Here is a 14,729-nt window from a genome sequence, read left to right as displayed (position 1 = left end):
AGAGAGAAATGAGACGAGGAGTTACGCATCTTTGAAGGCGCGGAAGGATTAAATATAAAATCGGAGTGGTGGTTCCGGGTGAGGTGAGGGGAAGGCGCCAAAGGGAAGGATGCGGGGGAGGGAGGAAACTTTCGGAGGGATGATATTTTTTTAAGGCGTGGGTCGTGAGGCGGAAAGTAAAAAAAAGGTTTAAAGAAAAAAAAGACTGAAGGGCGGTTAGGGATAGTTGGAAGGTTGGGGGGTGGAGGGGGCAGGGAATAACGACGACCCCTCCCCCACTTTCGTCCCCATCAGCGAGAGACGGTTAGGAGGGGGGGGGAGAGAAAAAAATATACCTTTCCCTGCCCCCACAAGAAAATAAAACCCTGGCAACGTGCGAGCCTTTCTCCACTGCCGTGTGTGGACTGCGGGGCCGTATATCCGGAAAGTAAATTGAACCTATAACTATTTGGCGCGTGATAACGCGGGAATGGCTTCCCTTTTGTTTATCATCACGGTCGCTTGGCCATGCGCCGAATAAAAGGGCTTTCGTCACATTTTCGCCCTTCCGATATCCGGCAATTCTCGACCTCAAAAGGAAAGAAGGAATTCTTGTTCGCAGTTTGATCTCCGGCATGGCCAAGTGTGAAAGCTGTTATTGAAAATTCTACATCGTACTTATTGCGGCCCACCGGTTTCGACGGGTCGCGTTATTTGCAAGTTACATAACCGTGCACTTTGGAAATGTAGAAACCAGTCGGGCGGGTGTCGACCCTTCCTGACCTGTATTACGAGTAATTCGTATGTTTTCGCTCGTTCTTTCCTGAGGTAGCAGCATCGAGTGTTTTTTTAAATTTATTATGTCATAGTTTACAATGATGAAATATAAGATATGTCACACAAAAAAAAATGTACGCTGTAACGAAACCTAAGTCGTAAAAAAATTCTAAGTGGAAAAGCGAAGTGTCTAAACAGACTATTTTTATTTTGTGTTCTATTGCGCCGTCCAAATGATATATATATATATATATATATATATATATATATATATATATACATATATATATATACATATACATATATATATATATTATATATATATATAATATATATATATATTCCTTTCCAGATACTTTTTGGCTGTCTCAAAATTTTTACAAGCGTTTTCTTCCGTCCTGAAGTATTTAAGTTTACATTGGTTCGATATCACATCCAGAACTCTCCCACGCTTTCATGCCGTGACGTCAAACCCTTAAATTTCCCTCTACTTCCGATTTTAAAATAGCAATCCTTGAGAACGCCCTGCACGACACTTCAGCCGGAATAAAATTATTTCAGTCCTGTGACTATCCAAGCGATTAAATACCCAATAACATCTAAACATAAAATTTGAATAGAATTTCCTTATATTAATTAATAACCAAGTCCTCGGTAGTATAGTGGTCAGTATCCCCGCCTGTCACGCGGGAGACCGGGGTTCGATTCCCCGCCGGGGAGGTAGGCTTTTTTTCGACTTGCCTATTTGGTTAACTCACTTGGAAAACAATATATTCTTTCAATTTCAAATATAATTTTCGTGTCATCTATTTTTAATATCCACATAAGTAGTCTCAGCTGGTTACACAGCCCAGGTTATGTCAGTTGGGTGGGATACTTCTAAAAGTATTGCCTGTTTACAGTCATTGCGTTCTCCTTTCGCCTCTTTCATCTTTTGATGGATCTGAATGTGCGTATACAACGCACTGTTTATCAAACCAACTCACTAAAAGTTATTCCAGACGTGAATTCATTAGTTTTTATCATCATATTTTTCATTATTGTATTTAATATCATTATTCAGCTCGATAAATATGAAAAAATAATTTTTTTAAACAATAGAAAAATTAATTTAATTATACGTCAGTCAACATGATTAATGATATCGCGGAGTTCTCTCAAATGTGCTAGGAAGTTCTGTAATGTACATACATATGCTAGATCTGCCTCTCGATTTAGACTTAAAACGGAGGCAGGGGTGCTAATATATACTGAGCCATGTTCCGAATTAATCTGTTCTCTCCTTCCTCATCCTGTTTCCACCGGGAATATTCCGTTTTCATTCCCTCGAGTTCTTCCCGTGTCCCGAGACTTCCGATCCAGCGCCCCTAGCGACATGGAACGTGTTGGTGGCGACGCAACCATGATCTCAGCCCTTCACCGCTCGTGGGCCGTGGCTGGATGCGTCGCATTTCGCAACGTACGTATCCATTTCAACACAAAGAGATATTCATGTCATTCAAGTAGGTGAATTAACAGAATGAGATAACTCATGGTTTTTTTGGTAAATAATTATGAAAAAAAAATATATCAGAGTCTTAATCAGATGTAGGTGATGCAACTTCGCTTTGTTGAAAAAGAGACGATTCTCTTGAGTTATATCTAAGATTGTTTACTCATCAGTGGCGTAGAGTTTGTGATTCACAGGGCATCCAATTATGCGTTCGCAGCCCCCCTCCCCTCACACACCTCAGGATTAGTGGCGATCAAATCCAGTTCCTCAACCACTGCAATGGACGGAAAGAGACTCTTCGGGCAGTACTTCCGGAATGGCCCCTATGGTGCCACTAACTTAACGCGGAAGGAAAGTCCAAGTTTGGAAGTGGGATGAGTAATCCAATGGATTCACCTGGATTTGATGACTTTATTAACATTAATGAAGAGCTGATTACAGATAATAGGCATTGAGACATAGTAGTAGTGCGCAATTAGGTAGAACATTTATGACATATGCATATTTTTGTAAATAACAATATTTTCGCGTCATTATTTCTGACGATGAATAGTAACAGCAGGAAGTACGGTTCGTGAAATGCTAGACGTCATTTCTGTGGTCAAGATAAAAGAAAATAAATATTACCGAGCAAATATGTTCTAAATCCACAATTAAATAGAAAGGAAACATTACATCGTGTAATAGAAAATGCCGTTCCTGAGAAACACGCCATCTTGTTTGTTTGGAACTACGGATTTGTTGACATTGTTGCCATGCATATAACTGGGAGCAATCATAACCAAGCAAAAGGAAAGGTTTTTTAAATGGAGAAACAGCCTTAATTCCATAAATAAAGCAAAGAAACCAAATATTTGGAAAGCTTTTGGTTTCATCACTGCCATGCAAAAATGTTGGGTGAAATCTCGCCTGACAAGTACCACGTTCACAATCTCAATATACGAATGGAGAGTTTTGTTTTTTTCTGAACAGCAAAATCACGAACACGGTGGAATTTTCCGCATTCAAATAATACGTGTTATACGAGTAATACATATTTCTATTATTCTCGTATTATAATGACACATGCTTGAATATTAATAAAAGCGAAGGAGCCATTGATATTTATTGCTTGGTCGACACATACATGTGATTTGACGGCTTCATACCACACATCCACATTCTTTCCACGCAAAAGGCAAGTATTCAACATGAATGCTTTTTTGTGTTTGCGTGAGAATACACGTGTTACGAGCGATAACATTCACCAACGTGCTTCGATAATTTAAGGAAGCAGGTTCTAACGATTAAGAAATGAAAAGAGAAACTATCTTATACTTTGAACGGCCAAACAACCATTAAAAACTTTTTCAAAGCCATTCAGGCAACGCGGATATTTTCGCACGACACGCATAACGAGGTCACATACAAGCGATGAGTGTGTATAGTATATATATATATATATATATATATATATATTATATATATATATTATATATATACATATATATATATATATAGTATATATATATATATATATATATATATATATATATATATATATAGTATATATATATATATATATCTCGTATATATATAATATATATATATATATATATATATATATATATATATATATATATAGTGTGCATACTTGTAAAAGCGTGTTCGCACAAGTTACCACAGAAAACTGGACCAAAGTCTTAATACTGAATTTAATCATTACTTAAATTGTCTGATGACAGATATAATTAGTGCGGTCAGCGTTATTTCGCATTAAAATGAAAATGTTTGCTTCATAATTCAATCAGAAAATATTTCATGTGATTCAACAAACATTTGGGTTTTTTTAAATTTTATAATGAAGCAATTATTTCAAATGAAATTTTCATTTTTCAATCTTACCGCGACGCGAATTGTTTGCATTGATCTTAATTGTTTCTTCATTTAATTGATTTCTCATCAAGATAAACTTTTACCATTAACAGGAAATAGGAATAATATTTTCCCCTTCTTTTAAACCATATGAATAAACACGTTTCAAACCAGAAAGTTGGCTGGAATTCACAGTGACTGACTGGCCAAGACAAAAAAAAAGTGGATGAAGAAGACGTTTCAGGAGCATAAAAATGAGGACCTAAATGTTTCAAAAAGAGAAAGGGTGAAATAGTACTCCGCGCATGGAAGAATAAAAAAAATGTTGGTGGTCCGCGTTTGGCAATATACAGATAACAGGATCAATCATTTCAAAAGCAAGACATATGTATGTAGTCGTCTTCGGTGAGTGAAAGGACCATTCTGGATCAAAATTGGTCTGGTGCGAATTTCGGCATTGACTCGTAAAAGTATGATGTATTGCCTGTTCACTGGTACCCGTTCCGTCCATAGGTCATGGATGACGCTAAATATATGCTGCTCCCCCACGACCTTATTAACAGCCCCACAAAAATGAAATAATTCAGTAAGGATTGTTTCCGATCGTTCATCCTGTTTGACGACATGATTGGTGCGCCCGTCTCCGGACACCATTTGCAATCCGATTGCCAAGATTTATTCGCATCGTGACTGGTGAAAGACCTAAACGAAAAAGGGATGATACGCCCAAACGAAGGCGGCTGGCGTTGAAATCGTCGCTGATCGCTCGGACATTGCGTAATTTGCCATGTTATAGTGACCCACTTCATCCCCCTCCCTCCCACCCTCTCTCTCCCTGTCCAACTGCCCGGCTAAACACACAACTACCGGTATCGGGATCATGCGTATGTCGTTCGTTCATTCCCTCTCTCCATGTCCCTTTCAGTCGGTCCCACTCCTGTCCGGAGAAAGTAAGCGTCCGAAGTCGAGGCGCGTGGGCGGGTGAGGGAGGGGGGGCCGCACTAATTGCCGCGCTTGGGTGAAGAACGGGAGCGAAGGCGAAATTACTGGGAGACGAATTGAAAACCCGAAACTGGGAACTGAGGACGTCGCATCTCCGCGCGGACGTCTCAACTTCCATATTTCGAGCAAAGGTGAAGGGCATGGTATGCAAAAGCAAGCACTCAAGTGAAATAGATAGGAAAGGGAACTGCGATTCAGGAGTAGGAGGGGGGGGAAGTATTTGCTATCACTTACTCTCAAGTATAATATTATTGTCCCAATTTATTCGCTCTGCTGAGTCTACTTTTTCTCGCGTATATATTCGTGATCCGCTCGGAGCGTACGGGTTGGACTACTACGGACGATTGATCGAAATCCAGGAGTTTACGCACAAGGTCTGATCCAGAAGTAGTAGGATTGAGCTGATTAATAAAAATGTAAAGCCAGAATTGATACATTTACTCAAAAGTCTTCCGAGTACCGCCCTTGTGCGTCCCAGACCTTTGCCAGCGCGTTTTCCACACCACGTACGCCTTTTGAAAGGCGGCGCCCGGAATGCTGCTAAGCTCCCGCGTCACGGCCTTTTGAAACGCTTCCACCGAGCCGAAGTGACGTCCTCTCAGCACGGATTTGAGGTGGGGGAGGAGGAAGAAGTCTGGTGGGAAATTGTCTAAATAATTTGGATCCTATCTAGCATGGTAGAGAAGCTCTTGACAGATCCGCGTGCGAGTTTCCTTTTGTTCGTCTGAGAGCACTCGCGGCACCAACTTCGCACACACTGTTTTAATGCCCATGTTTTCGGTCACAAGTCGATGCACAGCACTTTTAAGTAAGCCAAGTTTTTCAAAAACCATGCGAGCGCTTAACCTGTGATGTCTGTCCAACAAAGACTTCACTCGTGCAAGAATTTCATCACTTTTTGAGATCGAAGAGCAACTTGAACGTTCAGCATCTTTGGCATATTCTCTACCCTCCTGAAACGACTTGTGCAACTCAAAAACACCCTATCTAACCATGGAGTTATCACCATGAGCTGCCTTGAGCATGCCACGAGTCCCTTTCCCAGTTTTTCCAGTTTCACGCAAAATTTGATGGCGTATCGCTGTTCCAATAACTGGTTCATGACGGAGCGTAACGCGGTCACGATATAGAGGTTTCGCAAACGAATGATCCGCACTCCGCAAAAGGCTGGGAGCCAACTACCACCGGCCTCCAGCCTTTCCTGACACTCTCTTCCCTCGAACACAGCCAGAGAAACCGCCGCCCGTCCGGACGATGGCACTTTGACCTCTTGATCACTTCATGCCAGTGCATCAAGGAAGTTCAATTATTATCAGCAGTAATCTACCAGCTAAATTATGTTTTTTATGCTCTCTGTGGGTACGAAGAACGGCTGGAATTCTTTGGCCCCGCCTATTCATAATATTCTCCCGCCTTAATCACAGTATTCACAAAATTCACTTTCACTCGGTGCATACACTTCTTTTGCCATTTCCCAATTTTTCCCAACAACCTTATCTCTGCTCCCAACACGTCCATCATCTCGTTTGTTTTCTTTTCCGTCCATTGTTTTACATTACTCTCCACATACACATCTCGAAAACTCCAATCTGCACTCATTCCCTTACCTCAAAGACCAAGTTACACAGCCACATGGATCTGGGCTCCTTGCCAAGATTTTCACTATTGTTTTTCTTCACATATTAACTTAAGGTTCTTTTCATCAACTCCTTCCGCTTTAAATTTGTTTACCAAACATACATTTTCTTCTAATGACCATACTACTTGGCTAACACTGCTCACCATAGTAACATAGTATTAGAATATGGGATCGTAGATTTTCGCGGCGTTCAGATGAAAGACTCTCCATTCTCGGGATGTCACCGCGTAGGTTGTTTTTCTGACAACAGTTTCGCCCGTGTTTCAACGGACGTCTTCAGGTCGAAGTACTAAATGGATCGAGATACTAAAAGAAAAATATAACTTTAACAGAGAAGATGGCTACCGCCTATCAGGAGCCTGGAAAAGGATTTGGCGGGAAACCCCCGACCAATCACAGAGCAGGGAGGGAGAGGCGAAACATATATAAACGCGGCCAAAACACGTCCCGGCACTTCGACCTGAAGACGCCCGTTGAAACACGGGCGAAACTGTTGTCAGAAAAACAACCTACGCGGTGACATCCCGAGAATGGAGAGTCTTTCATAGTGTTAGAATTTTAAGTACGTACGAGTATATCTCGAGGGAAAGCTGTTTCCACATTTAGTCCGTAATTTCACACCCTTGGATAGTGATTCAGCGCAGTGTAAGAGGAATGGATCATTTGATAGCGATATTTTTATCCATTCCCCGTCTTAAGGGTGTATTCAATTCCAAATCATTAACTTCGCGCCTCACAGTTTCGCTATTCTATGACTCCTCCGGTGATTTTAAGAAATTTTCAACATGCGATGAAGTAGGTTGACTTCATTATAAGACGAAGGATATCCCTTATTATGGGTGATTTTGAATAGTTTCAAGAGAGAAAGCGACAAATTTCGCCCACGGAGGGAGGCTAGAAGAAAGTTGTGACATTTGTACTCTATTACTGGTACGGCAAAATTGATCAATGCCAATCCCCCGCGAAAAGACATAGTGTTACCTAGTCGTAAGATTTTTAGCTCATTCGATATTAATTAAAAATTGGCAATATTTTCCACAAAATAAAATATATTAATGCGACCTGCTTCAATGTAACTAGTCAGGGCACCTGACAATGATGTAGTTACATTGAAACAGGTCGAATTAATATATTTTATTTTGTGGAAAATATTGCCAATTTTTAATTTTTAATTAATTATGATATTCAACCATATCACGCCTGAAACGTCTCTTTTTACTCATTCGATATTTCAAAAATGTATTCATGCATATAAAAGCTTTGATGATAGCTGGCAAAAATACACTCAGTGTCTTGTGGAAACAATGAAATCTTAACATCAGAGAACTAGAGACCGAAGAAATCATGGAATGGCGTCTCTTCATGTCTACATAATGCGGAAAAACGATTAGAGTTGGCGATCAATTATTTCAGCGCAAACGTAGGAGTGAAAATAGGATATTTCGAGAAAGAAAGCATTACTTCCATCATAAGAAAGCATAACTTCCACCATACGCAATGCTGTATCGCATGACGGACGGAAAAATGAGTGGTAAACACGACCGCGAGGTGGAGGTTAACGGGAAGAATAGTTCGCCAATTAGTCCATCTCACAAGAGATTAGTCTTCAATTGTCCCTTTCTGATTTCGAACACCGTGCCGGTGCTCCTTGTTACCGCATCAATAAGAAAGAAGCTTTCCTTTTCCTTGCGATACATGGGCGTTGATGAGTTTCGGTTTTCCAATACGGATGAGAGAAAAAATAATTACCGTGGAAACCACTCGCGAAAGGATTTCGAAAGCCTCAGTTTTTAGATGATGTCGCCATAGCTCTCTGACCTGAGATGGCACACACTTGAATTGTTAAGCCTCGAAAAACAAGAAGACTCATGGGCAAAACACGTGACCTCCGCCATTGGAGTGTGATGTTGAAGAGATATCCATTTGAGCGGCAGGAGAAATATTTAAGGGAGCGATATCGAGAAGAGGGTGTACCGACTACAGATAACTATCACGGTACTACCGTTACCATCCTCGTGTTAGGCAAGCCGGCAACGTCCCCGTTCCTGCAGGAAAATAAAGTATCGGCCCACTGGACAGACCTAAGTGACAATCGCTTGCAGCACACGATACGCATATTTGTTAACTAATAAGTCAATCAGTGCTGAATAAGGTAAGTATCGACGAGGATCAAAATTCGATTTTATGAAGTGGAAAAAACAATAGTAACAATTATCATTAGTTACATGGACCATTATGAAAGCAATGCGCATTATTTTATTGTAATGCGACTATCGATGGCAGCGCGGGAAATGCGGTGGGGGATCTTCCCTTCCAACTCAGCCGGTCGCCAGTTCGCTCCGAGCAGTCAGAGCGGAAAGACGCGCCTCCGCGTGAAGTGTGTTTTTCGACTGTGTAACACGGCGTGATGGTGCGCCCAGCCATACGCCACATGCCCCCAGCCACACGTCCTTCATCGTTACCATATTCCTGGCCCGGAGCACCACACCGGCTTCTTCACCCCGGTGGGGTTCTTCTCTCCCTCCTGTGTTTTGAAAAGTTGGCTGGCCTGCACAGCCACTTAAGCCAACCTTCAGGGAGATGACGAATGGCTACCCTCCCAATTATGGTGAGATATTAAGGATTTAAAAGTATCGGGGGACGTATCAACAGATTCGACGTTAGAGTGAATTAAACATCGCCCATCTCCAGTGGTTGCCCGTGCGATTCGAAGGAGAGGGGGGGAAACCGGGGGGGGGAGATGGGAGGGGGCGGGAGATGGGAGAGGAGAGGAGCCCAAAGCGAAACCGGAAGAGATGAACAGCTAGTGTGTTCCGCAAACGAGTCCAAATGGCAATCAAAGGAGAAACTCCGTCCCTGCGTTATCTTTGAGGAAGGAAAAATATTTTCCGGCATGTGAGAGTTTTCCTCTTTCCTCTGGGTGTTCTACTGGATAGACTTTTTTTTAATTTAAAAAAATTCCCGGAGAACGGGTTGACTTCCGTCGCACGACCGGCCAACAAAACGGTATTTATGATGTTGGTTACACAAATTAATCAGATAGGTTCGGGAAAGCTGTGACCTAATACTCTCACGCTCATAAGCGAATCGAAACGACCTAACAAGGCGGGCCAAGGTGTATCTTTTGATTTGCACATAATAAGAAGCGATCAAGGCGTTCGAAATGATCATCCCTATTATAATTTCTGAGATAATAACGAACCATTGGGTGCCAGGGCAATGCTATGGTTTCAGAAGGAGATTACGTATCTATTGGTATGTAGCTTTCGGTTTCATGAGTAACGCCTTGCGTAATTATATCCACACGCGACGGTTCAATCTGTGAAATCAGTAGTGAGCTAATCTCATTGATCATAGCCCCGTGCATGCACTCTGCGGTAAGTTTTGAAATACCCTTTCCCCAAAAAGAACTGAATGCGATTTCCCTAGCTATTTCGCATCAGTGCCATTGAAATCTAGCAATATCTAGATTGAGATATCGCTCGGAATGAATCATTGAGCAACAAACTGAGAAGCAAAGAAAAATCTAGACTGCTATATAGACGTGGCCGATTATGAATCGTTTGCTTTCTTCGTTGAAACGCTTGTGAACCATTTCTATTAGTTTCCTGACATCACGCGTACCTTTATTAGGGACCAGTTGAAAGCTCGGCGTATTGCAGCAGTCACGATAAACGCCATTCATGCAGAAGATTGCAAGAGTAGGGCACGTGATGACCCTAGCGCCAACAGATTAATTTGCTTCTGTTTTGCCTCATAACGCCGATGTGCTTCATGGTTAGGAAAATAAGTGGGATTTGCTTTGGCTCAAATAGAATGCTAAATAAGTTCCATCCCGTCTCGGAGACTTACTCATGTACAGCAGGGTTGAAAATACATTTTCCCTATAAGAAACAGATTTTTACTTTCTCTCATTTGAATTTGCATTGCTGAATGAAATGTCGTTTTCTGTCACAATATGAGAAGTTATAACTCGGTAACTGGTTTATAAAACTCCGGCAGAGTTTCAAGAACGATGCAATTCGTGAATAAATAATATTTTCCCAAAGAAATAATTTTTATGCATTTAATATATAATAAGTGGGTCGCGGTAGTCCAGTGGGTAGAGCGTTGGACTCTTGATCAGAGGATTATGGGTTCCATTCCCGGTTAAGCCACTTTGGGCACCCGCAGCTCCACCCAAGCTATGTGATTTTTAGGGTACCAGATCTTCCTTGGAAACCATAACCGGCACAGGGAAAGGAACTGGCCCCCCCTACCCTGATGTGTGAATTTCACACGCCGTCGGGCTTAGTACTGGGTAAACTATATCATCACCTACCAAACCGAGCTTCGGGTTGATTACTGTGTTTATGGTTTTTTTTAAATGTATAACAACTCAGTCGTGCATTTAGAAATATACCACACACTTGTGCTGAATAGATCCAAGCGCTCAAATACAAGGTAAATAGCATATGTCGTAGCCCGTGCGAAACATAGGATCATAGAGGGCATAGGACTATGACTGATTTCAGGATCCTTGAGAGAGAATTAATTTAATTATGGTACCGATGCATTTAAAACCAATTATAACATCAATAATTCTCTCTACGCGTCGTTTGGCCTTAAAGCTGACCAGGGTTAAGTACCGAATAATTCTTCTAATTAATGCTTGAAGAAATAAATGCATTTTTTTAGCTCAATCATTTAAAGAGCGTAGTAAGACGCCTTTATAAAGGGTAAATTATAATAATGAGTGAGCATACCGGAAAAAATCACACATCCGCTTAATTAATGCACCAGCCGAATATCTAAATGAAAATCGCTGAGCTCCAAGATTACATTTAAAGATTCTCAATTAAAGCCACGGCCTCCTCGATGCGAGAAAGGGAAGCCACGGGAAAAGCTTTTTTTTGCGAAAGACGTTCATCCGTCCGCGAAGAAAGAGAAAGGATGTGTATCTCATTCCATTTTGGAAAGGTTGGAGGGATGGAGAAATCACCCGGGCGAAATTAAAACCACTGCGGAGACTTCCTAAAGAATAAGGCAATAAAACACCCTAGCACACGTGTGCTACTCTCACATATTAAACCACGGCATCGTAATTTCCTGATACTGGAACCATCGCACGCATGTACATATATCGGGATTTAATCCATAGATACTGATGTGGGAGTGATCGCCAATAGAAGGCAGTCATTGCAGCAATTTGTTACACTTCACCAGCATATTTGCCTTTCTAATAACATCACATGGTACGTCACACATCTTTACCCTCTTCATTAGCAATTCTGCTTGCTTTTTTATCGGAATTGGACTGAATTGCTTCCCTTTTAATGCCTCTGCTGTCGGAGGGAAAGATTGGAAACATTGACTTTCGACAGAATCCAATGCTTGAATGATGGAACGAACAGAGGCAAAGGAAAGGCTGCTCTCAATGTATCCATTCCGTAGTTTGCAGATGTCACTCTTTCTGATTCTTTTCCGCTTTCCCAATGACCCAATGGCATGCGATAAACCTACAGGGTTTGAATAAAAAGTATCGGTAACAATTTTTTCCTGACGTGTGAGTGAAATGATGAATTCATCGACCGTCGGTTACGTATGCGCAGGTCGTATTGGCATTGATAAGAGGTCAGTGCACACCATTATCACTGAAATGTTTGGTGAAGCAAAATATCTGCGATAAACTCGTCCTCTCGAAAGTATTGGCGGACGCCCTAAAGAGCAGAGTCGAGGGTGTCTGCTTGCGAAGACCTTCTGCAAGCGACATCGTGACGATTTCCCAACCCCTTCAGAGCCGTATTGGCATCAGTAGGCTATTTCCTAAACCCAAAAGTGAAATCCTCCCTCCCTCAAAGGACACCAACAAATGGGACCCTAAGTGCCGTCAAAGAAGCCTTAAGGGTACGCCTTATCATGCGTACCCTTAAGGACCGTTCAAAATTTGTCAACTAGGGAGCCGTCGAGTTGTGGAAAAGCCACTGGCAAAAGTGTGTCGACGCTCAAAGGATGTACTTGAAGAATTTTAAGGAATTGTAGCAATATCTGAAATAAATCAATTTTTTTAGAAACATTTCCCGACACCTTTTACACCGGCCATGTATTGCTGAAACTCAGAGCAATATGACATTTGTCTCATGAATATTTCCAAATCATTCGGAAACCGAAGATGGTATCAGCGGCAGCCTCGCGGGCACTCCGACACACGCGGGTCCGACCGAAGACGCACTCGAGCCGGGACGGGCCATATTTTCAGGCCTCATTTCCGAGACCCCTCCTCGTACCACGCGCGACCCCATCCTGCTTCATTAAAAAGGACGAGGGGAAGGGGCCAGGGTTCCGTCGCGTGGGCGGGGATGGGGTTCCTAGGAGCGGAAGTAATGGGAGCAGGTGAGACTTAGCTCTCCACCCCTCGACCCAGCGGGGTGGGTTTCGGCGGTGGGTAAGCGTTATTCGGCATGTGAGGGGCAGGGCAACAGGGGCGGGTGCGTGCGTGCGTGCAGCGTGAAGGGTAAAATTGGGGCGAGGGGGTGGCGGCAGAGGAACGGGGGAGTGGGAGTATTCGTGGGAATGGTCTTCGTGTAGCGGATACAGGGGGGTGGATCTCTTTCCATCGACTGTCGCCTCTTTCTCGGATTCTCGGGCCTCCCTTGGCACAAAATAAGTTCGAATGTGTGATGGCTATTCGTTACCATGAGTCACACTGCAGAGACAAGGAGGTGGGGGGGAGGGGTTCACTGAATCGTGTGACGCTAAATGCGTTACAACTTTCTCCACCATATCGCTCAAACGGAAGTGCTCAACCAAATACTGCGCCAGGGAGAAGAAAGGTTTCGCGAAATCTTCCTTCTCCCACCTTCGTTACTCATTTCGAGCGATGTGTAACTCCTCATGGATGAAATACTCTTAAAAAAATGTGGCGCCTGAACTCGTTAATATGACTTATAAAAAATCATCGTTCAGAAAATAGCCGAAAAAAAACAAATGTTCTCAAACACTAATTTTTTCCATTTTTTATTTATGTGTGGTGAATTTGTTCCGAGTTTACTAGAGTACCACGACATGAAAAATCTCATGAGTTAAGTTTAGATTAGATAAATTTAAGATGTAGTTTTTTCCTCGAGCGATAAGGGATCATAATAATATTGTCCGAATGCGGTAGGGTCATATACGGGCCAAAACTAGTTTGGTGTGTATTCACCCCATGCCGCACACCCTAGCGGTGGCTCGCAGGGTACTAATATATCAAAATATCCAAGAGTTTCAAAACCATATGATCATGTCCGTCGGACAACAAACGCGTGCCATTTGTTTTTCGAGGGAACGCCAAAGAAACCTAAGAATCTTCAAATACCTCAAGGGTCTTCAAAAAGCATCTTCAAATATCATAGCGATGCGCTCTTCAGTCATAAGACGTTGAAGTTCTCCTCATTTCTTAATTAATTCCCGTTCTTCCAGACGAATATACTTCACTGTACTAATGTCATTCACCGTTTGTTTCCGTGTCCTTTTTGTTTTCCCAGCTTATCGTGGCTTATCGCTCAAGACTTTCCCCCAAACCCGACGACGCGAAACTTATAAATCCCCCCAGTCTCCTCAGCCGGGCATTTATTATATCAATTCATTGTTTTGGCATAAGCGTTGAGTAATTGTTTCATACAAGAAATATTTTCCCCTTCCTACGCTTTAATAAGACTGGCAAGCCGCCGTCTGAAATCAAATAGCTGCAAGTAACTGACCCCATTCATTACTATCATTGCTTTCAAATGAATTTCCCATGGAAAGAAAAAGTCAAAATGTCCAAATTGACAGCTTTTCAGTGGAGTGTTGTTCGCTTCTCTTAGCACGCTGAGGAAAGTTCTGCTGGAAAACAATTCTGAGAACAACGACGCGGGTGATGAGTTTCAGCACGAGCGTGTTCGAGGTAAAGGATGACCGCGAGGGTGTCCAGGGGTCGCGATGGGACAGAATTCGGTCCCTAGTCACGGAAGAGGGGCTACCCGT

The 14,729-nt window shown here is 42.3% G+C and overlaps 1 protein-coding gene and 1 non-coding gene across 2 annotated transcripts in view; one reads left to right on the top strand and one right to left on the bottom strand.

The window, feature by feature from the left end:
* The window catches only part of LOC139694276 (bicaudal D-related protein homolog), a 329,317-nt gene that overhangs the window by 288,058 nt on the left and 26,530 nt on the right, over window positions 1-14,729 (bottom strand). The window lies entirely within an intron of this gene.
* Window positions 1,405-1,476, top strand: TRNAD-GUC (transfer RNA aspartic acid (anticodon GUC)). Its single transcript has one exon. It is a non-coding gene; the product is annotated as a tRNA-Asp (tRNA).

This window comes from Hetaerina americana, unplaced genomic scaffold (assembly GCF_022747635.1).
Source record: "Hetaerina americana unplaced genomic scaffold, ioHetAmer1.1.p SCAF_5, whole genome shotgun sequence".
NCBI lineage: Eukaryota > Metazoa > Arthropoda > Insecta > Odonata > Calopterygidae > Hetaerina > Hetaerina americana.
The sequence above is the reverse complement of the archived record's forward strand: the minus strand, read 5'-3'. Positions and strand labels throughout refer to the sequence as shown.